Source organism: Pithys albifrons, chromosome 8 (assembly GCF_047495875.1).
Source record: "Pithys albifrons albifrons isolate INPA30051 chromosome 8, PitAlb_v1, whole genome shotgun sequence".
NCBI classification, from domain to species: Eukaryota; Metazoa; Chordata; class Aves; order Passeriformes; family Thamnophilidae; genus Pithys; species Pithys albifrons.
Genome location: NC_092465.1, coordinates 6,376,732 through 6,392,352, shown reverse-complemented (window position 1 = coordinate 6,392,352; position 15,621 = coordinate 6,376,732). Strand labels below are relative to the sequence as shown.

The following is a 15,621-nucleotide window of genomic DNA, read 5'->3' as shown; positions in this document are numbered from 1 at the left end:
TCTCTTATTTTATCCTAAAGGAGATGACTCACCAGTGCAGGTCATGTGTTGTCATTCCTGGCCTTACCACCACAAAAGTGGGATACCAGTGTTCTGTTCTGATTCTCCCTGAAATCCTCCTTCTTGCTCATCTTGGACTGAAGTAGGGTTGTCACTGAGGTCAGCAGCACTATGGGCATTCAAAATATTAATCCAGCCTTTAGCATTTCTTCTCTGTTTTTACTGTGTGGTCTGAATGTTTATCTCATTGCTATAACCCTGTTACAGTCATGAGAAGGGATGCTTGGTTGTGCTGCCAAAATTAACACAAGACTAAGATGTAACTGAAGTGATTGTACAGAGTAATCCTTCACTTGGCAGCAGTTTGAGCCCTGCAGAGTGTTCAGTGTACAAGTTGCTAATAATGAATAAGTACATTTCTATGTGACGTTTACAAACAACCAGCAAGATCTTATTTCTTCTGTGTGGTTTGAACCTCAGCCAAAGGTTCCACTTCTTGATAAGGTCAGTGTTGTCAGATCTTTAGATTCAATTACATGGAGCACAATTTTGCAGTCCTTAGTAGCAGCAAGACTGTGCTATCATCTGAAAAGTGGCAAAACTGTGAAACTTTAGAGCCTGATATTGTGTCTGAAATGGAGAATTCTTCTTTTATGTGGTGCTGAGACTGATCACAGGAAACAATTTCAAGTTGATAACAAGAGGGGTTAATTGGCAAGTGGTTAAAATAGTAACCACTTGACGAGGTATTAGAACGTGACAAAAAGAAATGATGCTGCTTTGTCTGAAGAGAACAGGTTCTCCTGAAATACCTTTAAATCTCTGTGGTTTTCTTGTAAATTTGTGAGAATGGGAAAAAAAAAAGAAATCTTCAACTGTTATAAAATGACACAGCCAGAATATAGTGGAGTCAGCAAAGAGCTGACTGTGAATCTTGTCTGAGTGGTCTCTCCTGATGTGTGATGATAACTGTGGGTCCAGGCCTGCAGTGAAGTGTGCAGGGGGATGGTGTTGCTACGGAGCACCATGTCCTTCCCAGTGCTAGAGCTGTGCCAGCATCCATGCCCATGCACCAACCTGTGACTGGGAAGCAAAGCCTGGTCCATGCAGATGCTCCTTGACAGGGCTCTGATCAAGCTGTTCTCTGTGGCTGTGATCCTTCAGCCAGGCCTTTGAAGTGTCACTTCTTCACTCCATTGTTCACCAAGGTATTGGAAGTCTCTCAATACCCTTTCCATTTCAATTACTCTGCGTGTTCTAGTTACAAAAAAATACATTGGGACATTCTTCCTACCCTGCCATCCCAAGGCAAACATTGTCACTAGACATGATCAGGGTCCAGTTAAAACTGAGGAGGTTTCACAAGGAAGTATCCAGATCTCTAGTCAGGTTAATGCTACTTTAAGCCTTTCTGATTTTTTGATTGAGTAGAAGAGGTCTGGAAGGTCCTTCAAGTAGAAGTAGGAAAAAAAATCAAATTGTTTATTCTTCCCACAATCCAGTACCATTGGTTGCTTTGTTCATAACCTTATTTCCTTCTGTAATATTGCCTTAGCTAAATTTCCTTCGAGAGAAGTAGTCTCTTTTTTGGATAAAATTTGAAGTAGGTGTCAGACTTGCATAATGTGTTTTACTTGGAATAGCTGGTTAGTTGGTGGTAAGAGACCAGGAGGGAATTGTGTAAAGCAAATGTATCAATTATGGGTAAAATAGCATAAGGTCTGTGCTCATGCTCAGCATTGCACATGGGTTCAGTATTCTGTGCAAGGAAGGGCCCTGCTGAAAGCATTTGGGATATCTGTGTTGTGTGCTGGTGTTTTCATTTACTTAAGCATCTTTTGTAGAATTCAGTTCTGTCTCCTAAAATCCAGTAATCCTGACATTGTTGTTCAGTATTCCCACTGAAAGCCTACAGGGATGAAAAAAATATTTTGGACCCCGTTAAATGACAAAATCTGGTGTATCATTATCTTAACAGCACTTCATTTGGGCTTGGGTAATGTTCATTAGGGTGCTTTGGGTCTTCTCTGTGTCTCTGCCTGCAAAACACCCTCATCTTCCATAAATGCCAGACTTGGCATGATGCTCTCCTGTCCTTGCTGCAGTGTGTTGGTTGACTCCTCCTGAGAAGGAGCTGGTCTCAGTGCTGTTTGTGTCAGCCCCGCTGCAGAAGAGCTTGGCATCATGGCTTTTGCCCTTGCCCACCCTCCCTTCTTCCTCCATGCCCACCATGGCCGGACCTGAGTCCTTCACCAGCCTGTGCTCTGCTGGGTGACACTGGGCTGTTCTGTGCTGCCCTCCCAGCTCAGAGACGTGAGGCCTTTGTCATGAGGAGCCTGTTTTTAATCTTGCAAAAAATGAGCTCTGATTACAGTGGTTGCAGTGGAGGGGAGCTGGCCATGTTTTATAGTCCTCTCCCACAGCAGAGGACTCTTCTGCTGCTGCTGGCAGAGCCTGTGGGATCCTGTTGGATTAAACTTCCCTCCAGCAAGGTGGAGCTTGGAGGTGCATCTTTCTTTCTGAAATGTGTTCATAGACAGCAAGTGAAGATAACAAGGCATTAGCCCTTCTCTGTCCAACTTCTGGCCACCCCATTGTCTTCCTCCCTTTCCCCATCTGTTGCACACTCGTGGTGCCAGCTTGTGCCATGGGAAAGGTGAGAAGGGAAGGGTGACCAACAAACATCTCTCTCCAGCTGAAACCTCACCTTTGAAAACCCTGTAGTGTCCTTTCTTTCTGTGTTAAAAAGCCATCCTCTGGTGAGATTTTGTGGTACTGACCCAGGTAACAAACTGCTGCTCTGAGCTGGAGCTTGGACAGGTTGGGAGCAAGTCCCAGGTGGGTGTGACTCTGGTTTCCAGGGTTTCTCTGAAGGCTTCCCTGTCAAAGCAAGAGCTTTGCAAGGACTAATATGAATTTCAGTGATGTAGCACTTGTACTTCTGCTCAGTCTAGAGGTACAGAAATGACTTTTTGTTTCTTAAATAGGATAATCTATGATAATGAAGTGGCCTCCACAGAGCACATACTGTGTACAGCAGTTTTTTTATGGAGTAGCTGGAGTCTGTAATTTGTGATTTGCGGTACTTTAGCATAGATGAGGAGTAATGAGAAGACAGTAATAATCTCATTACTTTGTCATTGTTAGGTGTCTGCTCCCACTGGCCGTGTCTCTAATCTTTGTTAATAAGTTACTGAACATGTATATGATGCGTGTGAGATGCTCTTACTGTCTGGTCTGTATCCCTCGAGTGCTCTTCTTCTCTATCAACAAAAGACAGTGGTGTAATAAATCAAATGAAATTAAATAATGTGTAGAAATGCAACGTGAAGTAATGGGTAGAATGGGAAAAGACCTCTATTGCATGTTTTTTCCAAACAAAATTTTTCAGCAAAGTGTTTTTTACTTAGCTAATGAAGGACAATGGATATTTTTGGGAAAGTCTGTGAAGCCAAAAAAATAGTATAGGAAAATAATAGAAATTGAATGGTATATCATTGGGTACATGGATCTGTAATTTAGATCTATGAATTTATGTGAAAACCCTTGTTTTATATTCACAGACTACTCAAATTATTTGTGATTTTTTTTGAGTTGTTTTCAGTTGTTCAACAAGGAATTGAATAATTGGCTGTTAGTGACGTTTTCTTGATCAGATGGTTGCAAGTATTTGCCATTTGATTTTGGGCAGTGTTGATGACAGTGCTGTGCATTGATCAGGTGAAAATAACTCTGAAAACTTTCCAGTTCACAAAACATGAACATTCTCATTTTCAAGTGCAATTGGGTAGTAGCCAAAATGTATTGCATTTCAAGTTTTTTGGAAACAATGGTCATAATCACTTTTTGTGTGCTTTGCTTCTTCTGTCCTTGTGAGAGGTGCAAGCTCTTGGAGTATGGTGAGTCCAGTTGTGCCTTCAAAGGTAGTTTCACAGTTGTTTGATTTAAGTGCTAAGAAATATATAAACATATATTTTGAAGTAAAAGTGTTGTTGGGTTCAGTCTGATGAAGGAATTTGGGCACCCTTTTTATTGTTATTTTCCATATCTGTTTTAGGCTGCAATAATGATAGAAAATAAGATTGAAGCAAGACAAATGTCAAACCAAACTGTGTGTTTTCAGAAATGCCCCTTATGCAGCTTGTGAGCAGAGTAGTCTTTTTGGTAAGGAAAACATACCTAAGGGGAACTATAACAATAAATTCATGAAATAACAAGCATGACTCATAAAAGTAACAATTCCTTTCCCAAGCATTTTATAAATGTTTCTGACAGTCCCATAAATGAATTCTCACCTATTAACAGTGCTCATGAATAGATTGTAAAATATTATTATTCAGAATCATACCCACAAGTTGTCAATCTATTTTGTTGTAATTCCCATGTCATCATTTATTAATTTGCTTCTGCTTGTTCTGATTCCTACCAGAAGAATTATTAGTAGGAAAGACAATTTCTCTGTGACAGTGAACAGCATAGTGTCTAACTAATCAAAAATAGGAAATAATTCATACCCAAAGGCTTAATTGTTTTAATCAGAAATTATTAGATCAGCAACAAGGTTTAATGCAAAGGTTGTGTGATTTTGCTGGATTTGGGCTCTTTTACTCTACTCCTGGTTAACAAATCCAGTCACAGCTCAAAAGCTGCTGAGTATTTGCCTTTCTGTAGTGTCAACTTGGATGTCAGGGTTTCTTTGGTTTGTGGGAGTTAAAATTCATAGAATCAGAGAATGGTTTGGGCTGGAAGGGACCTTGAGGGTCATCTAATTCCAAACACACACCCACATCCTCCACCATGGACATGGATGCCACCCTCTAGATCGGGTTCTTCAGTGCTCCTTCCAACCTGGCAATCCAAACTTGCAGAGTTGTCTTCCTTTGTGAGGACAGTATTTATAGCAGTGCTGAATGATCTCTCTGTTCCTTATCCAAGCACAGTCCATGCAGTGCTGGGGAGGTGCAGATGCTGAGCCCAGAGGGGCCCAGGCAAACGCTGCTGCCTCTTCTGTAGCACCCAAAGGACTGTTCCTGGGACCTGTCACAGAAGAAACACCATCTTCAGCAGCTTCTGCCTCACCTGGTTCTCCCAGAAGCTTTGGGGGTTTCTGTGCACCCTTCCCAGCCAAATGTGATAAATGAATAATGTCAGGCAGGTCTTGGGACTCAGAGCTGCTACAGAAAACTGCCAAGGTCAGGGCTTAGAAATAAAACGCTACTGTTATGGCTGTTATGGTGGCAAGAGGTTTCCTTTAACCAGTCTCAGTGGAATAAGCTGTTGGGTTCAAGCTGCAGGAGTTACCTGAGCTGGGGCATCCCTGAGCCTGGGATCCCTGAGCCTCCAAACACAAGGCTGTGAGGAGAGGCAGGAACAGAAATCCTGTGGAGGGAAAAGTCAATCGTCCTCATTTCAGCAGTGTGGGGCCAGAAGAAACAACCCAACCCAAACTCCCAAGACTCCAGGGCATATTTGCAGAGGTTGGTGAGTAGAAGAAACCCACAAAACAAGAGTGGCCACCAAACTTTTAGGCCTGTGGCTGCTTTTGGTTTCAAGCAGAAAACCTTTATGCAAGCACTGCTGCTGCTGTTCTGGCTGTGCTGGCAACAGCAACTTCAGCACAACAGTTTATTTTATTGCACTGTGCCATCTCTTTGGTTCTTGACAGTTGGTATTTAAAATGGCACCTCCCAAGAAAACAAGAGGGTTTTTGTTTTTAAGTGTCAGTAAGTTCGCTGAAAAAATGCACCTTTTTATTGAAATACATCTATTCCCAAATTTCTGTTCCATCAGACAGTTTTATTTGTAAAACTGGAGAACAGTATTTCAGAGTCAAAATATTTTCTTTCAGAATTTTTTAGATTAAAGGGTTAATGTGTGTGGGTTTTTTTTAAATGAACTGTCATAAACAAAATTAAAAAATCAAAATATTTTTAAAAGGTTATTAACAGAAAAGCAAAATACTCCTTTCATATTAAGCAAACATTCTGCCTTATCTTGAAATTACTTTTTTCCTAAATCCACCTTCAGTCTCTCTTCAGATTACTCTAAACAGGTTTTTTTCCTTCCTTTTCCCTTTTTTCCTTTTTTCTTTTATTTTTTTGGTTCAATGCCCAAACAGAAATCCATTATTCACACGTCTCGATTGACAGAGCAGACACTGAATTCCTGTTGGAATTGAAGAGGAAAGGGAAGGAAGGTAATCAAAGCAGTGTTTTTTTAAGATCCAATATCATGTTCTGCCACAGGTTGACAGTGAAGCTCTGCACTTGCAGAAGCTGAAGACTCTTCGGGGGTAGAACATTAACAGTGGTGTGCTCAGCTACCTGTCTGTGCTCCCAGGTCCATCCCAGGAGGTTCTGTGGTCCCTGAGAAGGGCTGTCCTGTTGGAGGGCATGAAGTGATCTGACAAGTCCTGCTTTAACATGAATCATGGCATCATTTAGGTTGGAAAAGACCTTTAAGATCATCGGGTCCAGTCTTAGCAAAGCCGAGTTCTTACCTGGGTAGAATTCATGAAATTTCATTTTGCAATGGATTAAGGATTTAGAATGAATTTGCAGAGTCTGTGTAATTTCTCAGAGAAAAGACTGTGTTGAATTTATCAAAAATGAGTCTGAAGTGACATATCAGAATAAGACCTTGAATCCCCATTGATGCATTATGTCCAGTGATGCAGCACCATATCTAATGGTACACTGAGATTTTGTTTCTCCTGTAAGAGTAGCATAAGCTTAGATTTTGTTAATTCCTTATTTTAGAAACAGAAACTCTTGGAAACTACAAGAAGTGGTTTTATTTGTGAAATTAAAATACTTGTTTTCAAGTTAATGTGAAATGCACCAGTGTTTAAGCTGACCTTAACAGATGGAGTAATGAAAATCAATTTTTCTTCAGTGCCTGTGAGGGCTGTGACATCCCGAGCAGGGCGGGAGGAGATCACGCTCCGAGTGATACACAGGAGTGAGAGAACAGTGTCCAGTTAAAAGTTAAAAAGCTGGTCAATGGATTAGGAGCTGTTTTGTTTCAGCTTCTTGAATCATTGAGGTTCAAAAAGACAGACTGATACACTTCTCTGTGTTCTGTCAGCATTAACAGGGCAGAGCTGGCAGTGAGAGTTGTGCCTGAGGAGGGGAGGATTAATACACAGAGCTATGAACTGGTCATGTGCATACAAACTGGAGGAGAGGCAACTTTACAGCTCTTAGATTTGGAATTATTTTGTGGGGAATGGTAAAATTATACCTTTACTTGACCCACTTGCATGTAGAATCCATAAAATCAAACAGGTACCAGCTCTTCAAGCCTGCAGGTTCAGTTACCATGATGGGGCTGAGCCTTTTACACTGCACTGCTCATTCCTCCTGTGAGTTCCTGAGTGGATCCCACCATACCTTGTCACTGGAGCTGCTGATCCCAAACCAGTGTGTATTCCTGTTAGAGACACAAATCCTAAAAGCTAATCCTAAATCTGAAAGCAAAGCTTTCTGACAATTAGATAGGACCCACATTTCTCATTTAGCAGCCATGGTGGAAGGAGGATGTTGCAGTGTAGTAGCAAGGCTGATGAGTGGTTTGTTCACTAGATTTGAGACCTGTTTTTCTTGTAGTCATAAAGATTGATGTGCTCTTGGAGCAGGCTGGCTGCTAATGAGCCAGGTGGACTGGATTTAGTTACCTCCATCAAGCCTTACCTCACAGCAGCTGGTGCTGTGCCAAAGATTTGTTGTCTCCTGCTGGAAACATTTAGAAAGACAAAATGCAGATTGTGCCCTGCCCTAGGACTGGTGCACAGCAATCTGAGGACAGACACTGCCATGAGTTCAAGGGAATGTACTGTCTTCACATCCTCTACTGAAACTGATGTCTGCAAAAGAAGTGGAAGATCAGCTTTAGGCTAATTTTAAGGTAAGCTGCTGAGAAGTTAGAACTTGCTTTGCTTAGTCACACTTTAACAGTTTTACTTCATTCAAGATTAGAGCAAATGTGTGGCCCACAAGTCAAGTAAGACAGAAACTGAAAAGTCTATAAACAACTCTGGTAGTAGCTATGTTTGTGTAAATACCTGTGTCTTGGAGTCAGGAATATTGCACTAAAGTACAGGCTGAAATATCTCGTGCTGGAAAGGTGGAAATTTGTGGGCTTGAACTGAGAGGATAAACTCAAGCATACTCTGATTCATTTTCTTTGTCTCTGAATGCAAATATGTTGCATGATTTCCAGCTAAACTGTGACAGTGCTTTTTCAAATGTCTTGTGTCACTCATCCAGAAGGCAGCTCCAGTTGGTACCCAGGGGTAATTTTAGCTCCTCGTATTTGGCAGAGGGAGATACAGTGGAGTTGATTAGGGATACAGCCAACTTTCATCCTTCCTGTGCTTGTCAGTACCAGGTATTACAGCTACCTGTGAAGATATTATTTCCATTCTAGCCTAGAGTGTGCTTGTGGTCAGTGCAGAATATCCTCAAATGAATTGCTCTGCAAACCCGCAGTCCTTTTCAGTATCTAGTGCTCCTTTTTAATACCTGATGTCTTGTAAAGATGTTTCCCAAGACTTCATAGTAGTGTCAAAATGGTGAGGGCAAAGGCTGCTTCTTCCCTGTGGCAGTTTCAGCAGAGAGGGGATGGATTTCCAAAGATCCAGCTCCCACCTGCACTGGTGAGAGGGAGCAGCAGGTGATGATGGTTTCTAAAATTTAACCTGTAGATTTGGAACAAAGGTTCAAGGTAGCCCTTTCAGAAATGGGAATTACAACATTAAGAGAAATATAAACATTGGTTATAATGGCAAGATCTGTATTGCCCTTTATGTTTTAAATGTTATGGAGTAAGTTTGACCCAAGTTGATCTGAGCTTGTGGTAAAGGTTACCCAAAGAGCATGGCATGTTTGTGTGACCTGGAGGTCTGTTACTTTGGTGCAAGTGGTTTGAAGAAACTGTATAGAAGAATTAACATTTATGTACTGGGCTTGTGCATATGTATAGTTGAAAACTATTTTAGTGTCCAGGGAACCTTTATTGAGTTTGATTTTTTTCTAACCTTTTGATTATGAGACCGAAATGAAGTTTCTGTATTGTATTTTATAACCACAGAAGTATTTATAGTTAATTTTTAAAGAAATTGTATAGTAGTTTTGTTTGGTTTTGCTCATATTGTAGACAAAAATGTCAGGTTGTTTCAGAAAAAAAAAAGAAAAATAACTGTACCAATAGAATTCTTGTTTTCTCAGTGACATGGAGCACAAAGCATAAAATCCCTGCTTGGCTGTTTTCTTTAAGCAGAACTTCACATACATGTGGAGTTTGTATTCTTTTTGTAAAGTTATTAATTTTTTTAGGAAATCCTGATGCAGAAAGGGGAGATGTGAGCAAAGTAGGGTCCTTCTTGAACTGTGTTAGAAAGGCAGGTTGATGACAAGTTGTCAAATTAACTTATGTGGATAGAAGAGGAAGGAGGCTGGAAGGATCCTTTTGAAAAGTATTACTGAGGACAGGATTCTGTATCTGTGACCCAAAGGTGGCTGAGGGAACCAGGGGGAGCAGGTGGAAGATGTGACAGTGAGGGTTAATCTCATCCATAAGGGTTCTGATTTTTAGGATTAAATGTGTTCCAAAAGGGGTTAAGAATTTTACTGGTTTTCTACCAGTGAAGGAAATGTTTAACATATGTAGATATTAAGACAGCATTTCTCACTCCTTGATTATGATTGGGTAACATTTGTGCAATGTCTCTCAAACACACAGTGTCTTAAGGAATATTATGATGTCTTTTTATCCTCATCCCAAGTGGAGTCTCTAAGGCATTTTGGTGCTTTAGTTCCATCCTTGTCACTTTTGATACATATAAAGGGACTCTCTGAAAATGGCTATTTATAGTATTTGCATCAGTGGTATTTTCACCTGGTTTTGAGATGGTGCTTTTAGAGCTTATTTACACAGCTGTGACCTCAAAACTTCCTCGGGGTTTAGTTTCCTATTCTTAATATCTCTTTGAGATACACTAGTTCAAAGCTTTTTGCATTAGTACTGTCCTTAAACCATTTGTCTTTAACCAGATACTCAACTATACTTACATGACACCATTCACACAAGTTTTGTGAAGGATCCTGTAGCTAATTTGCAAGAAAGCCCAGCACAGGTTTTGCAGGTTTGAGCCCTTAATTTGAACATCCAAAGAAATGTGAATGGGCAAAGTTTTGTGCTCTGTAAACTCGTAACATTTATCCTGTTTTGAGTACTGATGTTTGACCAGCCCAGTCCATCCAGCAGCAGGATGACTTCCCTCAGTGGCAGCAGTGCCTTCTGACTTTCTCCAACACTCAGCAGGTAGTTCAAGTAGGCATTTGAATCTTAGAGACCAACCCCTCTGTCAAATTTTATTTACATTAATAAAAGGTTCCAAAATCTCTGGTGTTCAGCAGATGGATTAACAGTACGATGGCAAATCCAGATTTCCTTAGAATGCTAGACTAAAGCAAGCCAGGAAATAGTTTTTAATTTGTGTGATATTTTTCAAATTCTTAACAGACAGAAGACTGTCCAATTTACAGTTTAATATTATTGTAGCCAAGACTTCTTTTCCTGAGAGAACTAGTCAACAGTATAGGAGGTTTAAATTAAACAGGAGATCATTAGTGTAAAGAAACTGGCTGTGTTCTATTGCATTCTGTGTGTGAGGCTTAGTGGGACAGAGTCCAACTCATAACTCATGAAAGAAAGAAATGTTTCAGAATAAGCCAGGTAAGTTCTGTATGAAGTAGAAATAAACTCAGTCTGATTGTTCAGAAAGGAGACTGAGACCTTGCACAGAGCGAGTACGTGTAAGAAGCCAAGGGTGTGTGGGGCTGGGGCCTTCCTCCAGCTCATTCTGCAGGAGGGTTTGGGGTGAGGGAGAGGGGAGATGCAGAAGCAAAGGCTGGGAGCATCCTGCAGCCATGAGGCCTCTGCTCCGTGTTCCTCAGGCAGGGTGTGGGAGCTGCCCCTGGGTTCTCCTGTGTGCTGTGCTCCCAGTCAGCAGCAGCCTGCTCCCAAGGGTCAAATTCGGGAATAATTTGAGTCTGACTTCAGTAGACAGCTTCTTACATTGATCTCTGACCACAACCCTTTAGTGGAGGGAAGAAGCAGGGGCTTTTTTTGTGTAATCTAATCCTTCCCTGCTGGGTGGCCCTATGGAGGGCTTTTTCCGTAGCAGAAATTCCTTTGGTGCTGCATGGTGTGTGCTGGACAGGAGTGATTGTGAGAGCCACCTTTGTACAGTAGCTCTGAAGGCTGTTGAGTGGGAATGAAAGATAAGTCTTGTACTTTTGCTTTTTATCAAGTTATTTATGAAGTAGAGCTGATTTAAAAACAATTGAGTGACTTATTTGGAGGTTAATGGATTCTGGAGGGGAAGGCTTCACCCGCAAAATAAGAAGTTTTGACAAACTTTTAATTAAGAATTTGGGACGTGGAAATTTTGGGGTAGTTCTGCACTACTGAGATTGGCTCTGGAGCATATTGGTCTGTCAGGATTTTAAAGTAAATCTTCCTCTTAATTCTAATTAAGTATTGTAATGCCAGCACTCTTCATTAGGCAGCAATTTGTGATTAGTCAGGTGGTCGTAGTGGAAAGAGAAGAGCATGTGATAAAACAGTAGAGAAATTGCAGGGCAGGGAAAACAGCCATGAATGCTCTTTAACATCCTCCACTTGGCAGATTTCCTGCTGAATTCACTGAATCCTGTGGGACAGCATTCAGTCCTCACACAGGTCCTGCCTTGTGCAGAGACAGGTCCAGTGGACCTTGATTACAGCACTTGAGCTCTGAAGTTGTGACAAGAAATGATGCTAAAAACAGCCACAAAAAGGGCAGACTCCTAATTCCCTCACGAACTTTGAAGCTGAGCTGTTATTTTAAGTGTAGATTACATTATCGAATTGTTTATCTACGAATTGAATGTGGTATTTAATAAATGGAAGCTTTTGTGAAGTGCTGGAGTGAATGTGAATTAGTGAATCGAGAAAGATTAGCTCTATGAGGAGATTGAGAACAATTTAAAATTCCATTGTGTGGTGTTTTTCTTTCTGTCTGTATGAAACATGGCTGTAATTGCCTCAAATTAGGTACTGCCTTTGTTTAGGAGAGTTAAATAAGTAACAGGGTAAGATGTTTCATGGTTCCTTTCCAAATAAACAGCTTGTTCAGTTTGTATCTTTAGGCAGCTTGCTAATGTCAGAATAAGGTTTGTGAACAAAAAATATGTATGAGGTGGAGTTTCTTTAGAAACAGAATTGTCATGGATTGTTGGGATGCATTTTGCAATTTGAAACCTGGTCTCCCCATACTGTATAATTTTAGTGTATCCTTCCATTATTTAGAAACTCCTATGGAGGCGTGGACTGTAGGCAGGAATTTGCTCAGTCCCTTTCTGAGAACTGTGGTCTATATTTTGCCATCAGTTGCCTGATGATGTTGCTACTAATGAATCCTCACGTTGTCCTGGTAATTACCAAGCCCAGAAAGAGAAAGGAGGAGAAGGATGAGCCAACACCCCCCCGTGCTCTGGGGCCGCAGCTCTGCGTGTAAACAGTGGTACTTTTTTCCTTTCATAGTGCTGAGGAGGGAAAACCTATCCTGGCTTGGTCCTGTGGCTGGAGTGTCCATGGGGATTCAGGTACTGCATCCAGTGAGAGACTGCTGTAGTTTGAAAAGTGACTTTTTGGAAGAAAGGAGAATATTTATCTGCCATAGCAAGTGAGCAGGGGGTGTGCTGGGACTGGCTGAGCCCAGGATGCTTTGCTGGAGGGACAAAGTCACTTCCAAGTGGTGTCAGGTCCACTAGACCATTCCCACAGCAGGGGCAGTTGGGTCTTGTAGAAACCAAGATGATCCTGCAAGTTCCAATTCTACTTTTTCTGACCAGATGCAAAATTCCCATCATCCCCTGCTCCCGTTTGAGGAGATTTCCCAAGTTTAATACCAAGTCAGCACTGTTTGTTGTGCACTTAGTGCTGTGTCAAAGGAGACCAGAGCCAAGAGGGTGTTTTGTTCTATTTCATGGTGTTTACAAATAAAGCCGAGTGATTTGGTAACTCTCTTGGAAACTCTCTGAGACTGTAAGTTGGGCAGAGTGCTCCCTGAGCATGCATAGATCTAAAGACAGCAGTTTCTTGCCTATCAATAAGTATTTCAAGGCCTTTACTTTTAATGTTATATACGACTTAAATCCCAGGAAAATAATTCCACTGCTGCTGTTCCTTTATGTCATAGGAGTCTGCATTAATTCAGCCTAGCATAGGTTTCTAATACATTATTTATTTAGGTCTTCAAATGTCTGTGGTACTGCATGTGGTTGACAGAACATATTCTTGTTTGTTAATATTATATGGCATCCTGTTTTCCCAAGATGCTTCAATAAATGTATGTCTTCAAATAAAGCTGGGATTTTAGTAGGCACTCATTTTTCCCCCGTTGTAACTATAGCATCCCAGAATCTTAGCTCTGATTTCTCTTCTCTACAACCACCTATTTTAAATAGTTCTGGAATGATCTTCAATTCTTTAATGCTTGTTGCCTTTTTTTTTTTTAAATACTTATTTAGGTCTCAGTTTTAAATATCTAGCCCAGCTTCTCTGACTGCCCCCAGGCAAAAGGAGCTTAGAAATACCCCTAAATTCATTAAAAAAATCCCTGATGTGAAGGGTGGAGCATTGAGCTCATATTTTCTGACAGCTCCCAAAGCTTAGAGATCAAAAGACCTGAGTGGTGTGTGAGTGAGGGTGAAACAAATGGAATACAATGCTTGGAAATGAATGAGTCATATGAATGAACATTGGCATATACATCCCCAGCCCCATATTAAGATTGAAGTGAGTTGTCTGCTCTACAATTGCATAATTGCTTGTGTGACTGATTTGGTGCTGCTCTGTAATAAGTTGTGAATACTGCACGCTGACCTGGTTAATGGGATGTTTACTAAATTAATGTATTTGTATAGTTTAATAGGAGGATGCTTGCAAAAATTAGCAGAATGAGGAAGAATGGCTCAAGAGGGCCATTTTTCAGCAAGTGCTGGGGTTGTGAAGGGGCTGGCAGGCTGCCTTGCCATTGGCCTTTGGGGGCTTGGAGAGTGAAGGTGCCTGGGGGTGTCTCCCCTTCCTTCATGGGCATCAACGTGGAGCATCCCTGCCCTGAATTCCTGCGAGTGGCTGCTCCAGCCTGGGGGATCCAGGCTGTGCCTCCCACTGAGGGCACTGCCAGCTTGGGGATGTGTGTTGGTGGGAGCAGCCTCCATCCTGCAGCCTGAACAGCTTCATTTTTTTAAACTGTCTTCCTTGAATTTAGCTGTTTTAAGTACCAGAGACTAAGATAATTATTTCATGAAGTAATATTATCTGCAAATTAACCTTGGATCTCTGCGTAGGTTCAGAAAGAGAGAGATAAGGAATTTTATCACAAACTGCAGACTTACTGGGTTTAACGTAAAGGCCGTGGCAAGTAATACATTTAAACTGCATTTAAGTAGTAAAGACCAGAATATCAAAGTCTAAAAGCAATAAACATTAATTTATTCAGATTTTTTTTATATTTTCTTTCTAGTTTATATTTCTTTTCACACACTGTCATTTAATGAGGTTATATTCTGATTAAAGTAGAAAAATAAAAATGTAAAATATTTTATTTCAGTAGATAAAAGTGAAGCTTTTAAAATACATCAGCTTGCCCTGCATGGTCTGAGCTGACTGTACAATTCCCCTCCGTTCAGCATGGCTGCTAACTAACGGATTTTGGGGGGAAAAGTCCCTCTTTATACAGGTTTCAATTGAAATCCATATTTTAATTTTCAGTGACAACTAATACATTTACTGTAATCCCTTTCAAATATTCACTGGCAGTATTCCCAGACATATATTTTTGAAGGTTAAGTGGTTTAGGATTTATGTACTGTACTGTGCAGGTATATTGGGTTTGTGTGGCAAGGGTTTGATAGCAGGGGGGCTACAGGGGTGGCTTCTGGGAGAGAAAATCGGGACTGAAGTTAAGCCCAGGAAGAAGGGAGGGATGGGAAGGTGCTTTAAGATCTGATTTTATTTCTCATTATCCTAGTAATAAATTAAACTAATCTCCCTGAGTCGAGTGTGTTTTGCCCGTGACTGTAACAGCTGAGTGATCTCTCCCTGCCCTTATCTCTCTCATGAGCCTTTAGTTATATTTTCTCCTCCAGCAGGGCTGAGAAGGGCAGTGAGAGGGGGCTTTGGTGGGCACCTGGTGCCCAGCCAGGGTCAGCCCACCACAATAGACGAGTCTGAATAAGCCTCTCAGTCTTCAGGGCCCCATCACTGCCAGAGACCAGTTTGTAGCTCAGAAACAGCTGTGGTAGCACCAAGGTTTGCTGGTTAATGACCTGTGTTTCTGGTGAGCCCGGGGTGAGGTGCTGGGCTCAAAAAATGGTCTTGCTGATTGGAGAACTCACTTGGGTGTTGTTGCACATAGTGTAGATGTACCTTCCTGCAAGCTCAGAGTTTTGGGTCTGTACAGAAAAACCTCCTTTTTTTTTTTTTTTCAGTTGGCATGAGCAAGGAGCAGTAATTAAAATAATATTCTACGAGGTTTGCATTGTAATACGGCAGGGTGATTAAAATTAG

General features: G+C 41.2%; 1 protein-coding gene across 1 annotated transcript in view; it reads left to right on the top strand.

The window, feature by feature from the left end:
• The window catches only part of THSD7B (thrombospondin type 1 domain containing 7B), a 310,428-nt gene that overhangs the window by 140,708 nt on the left and 154,099 nt on the right, over nt 1-15,621 (top strand). The window lies entirely within an intron of this gene.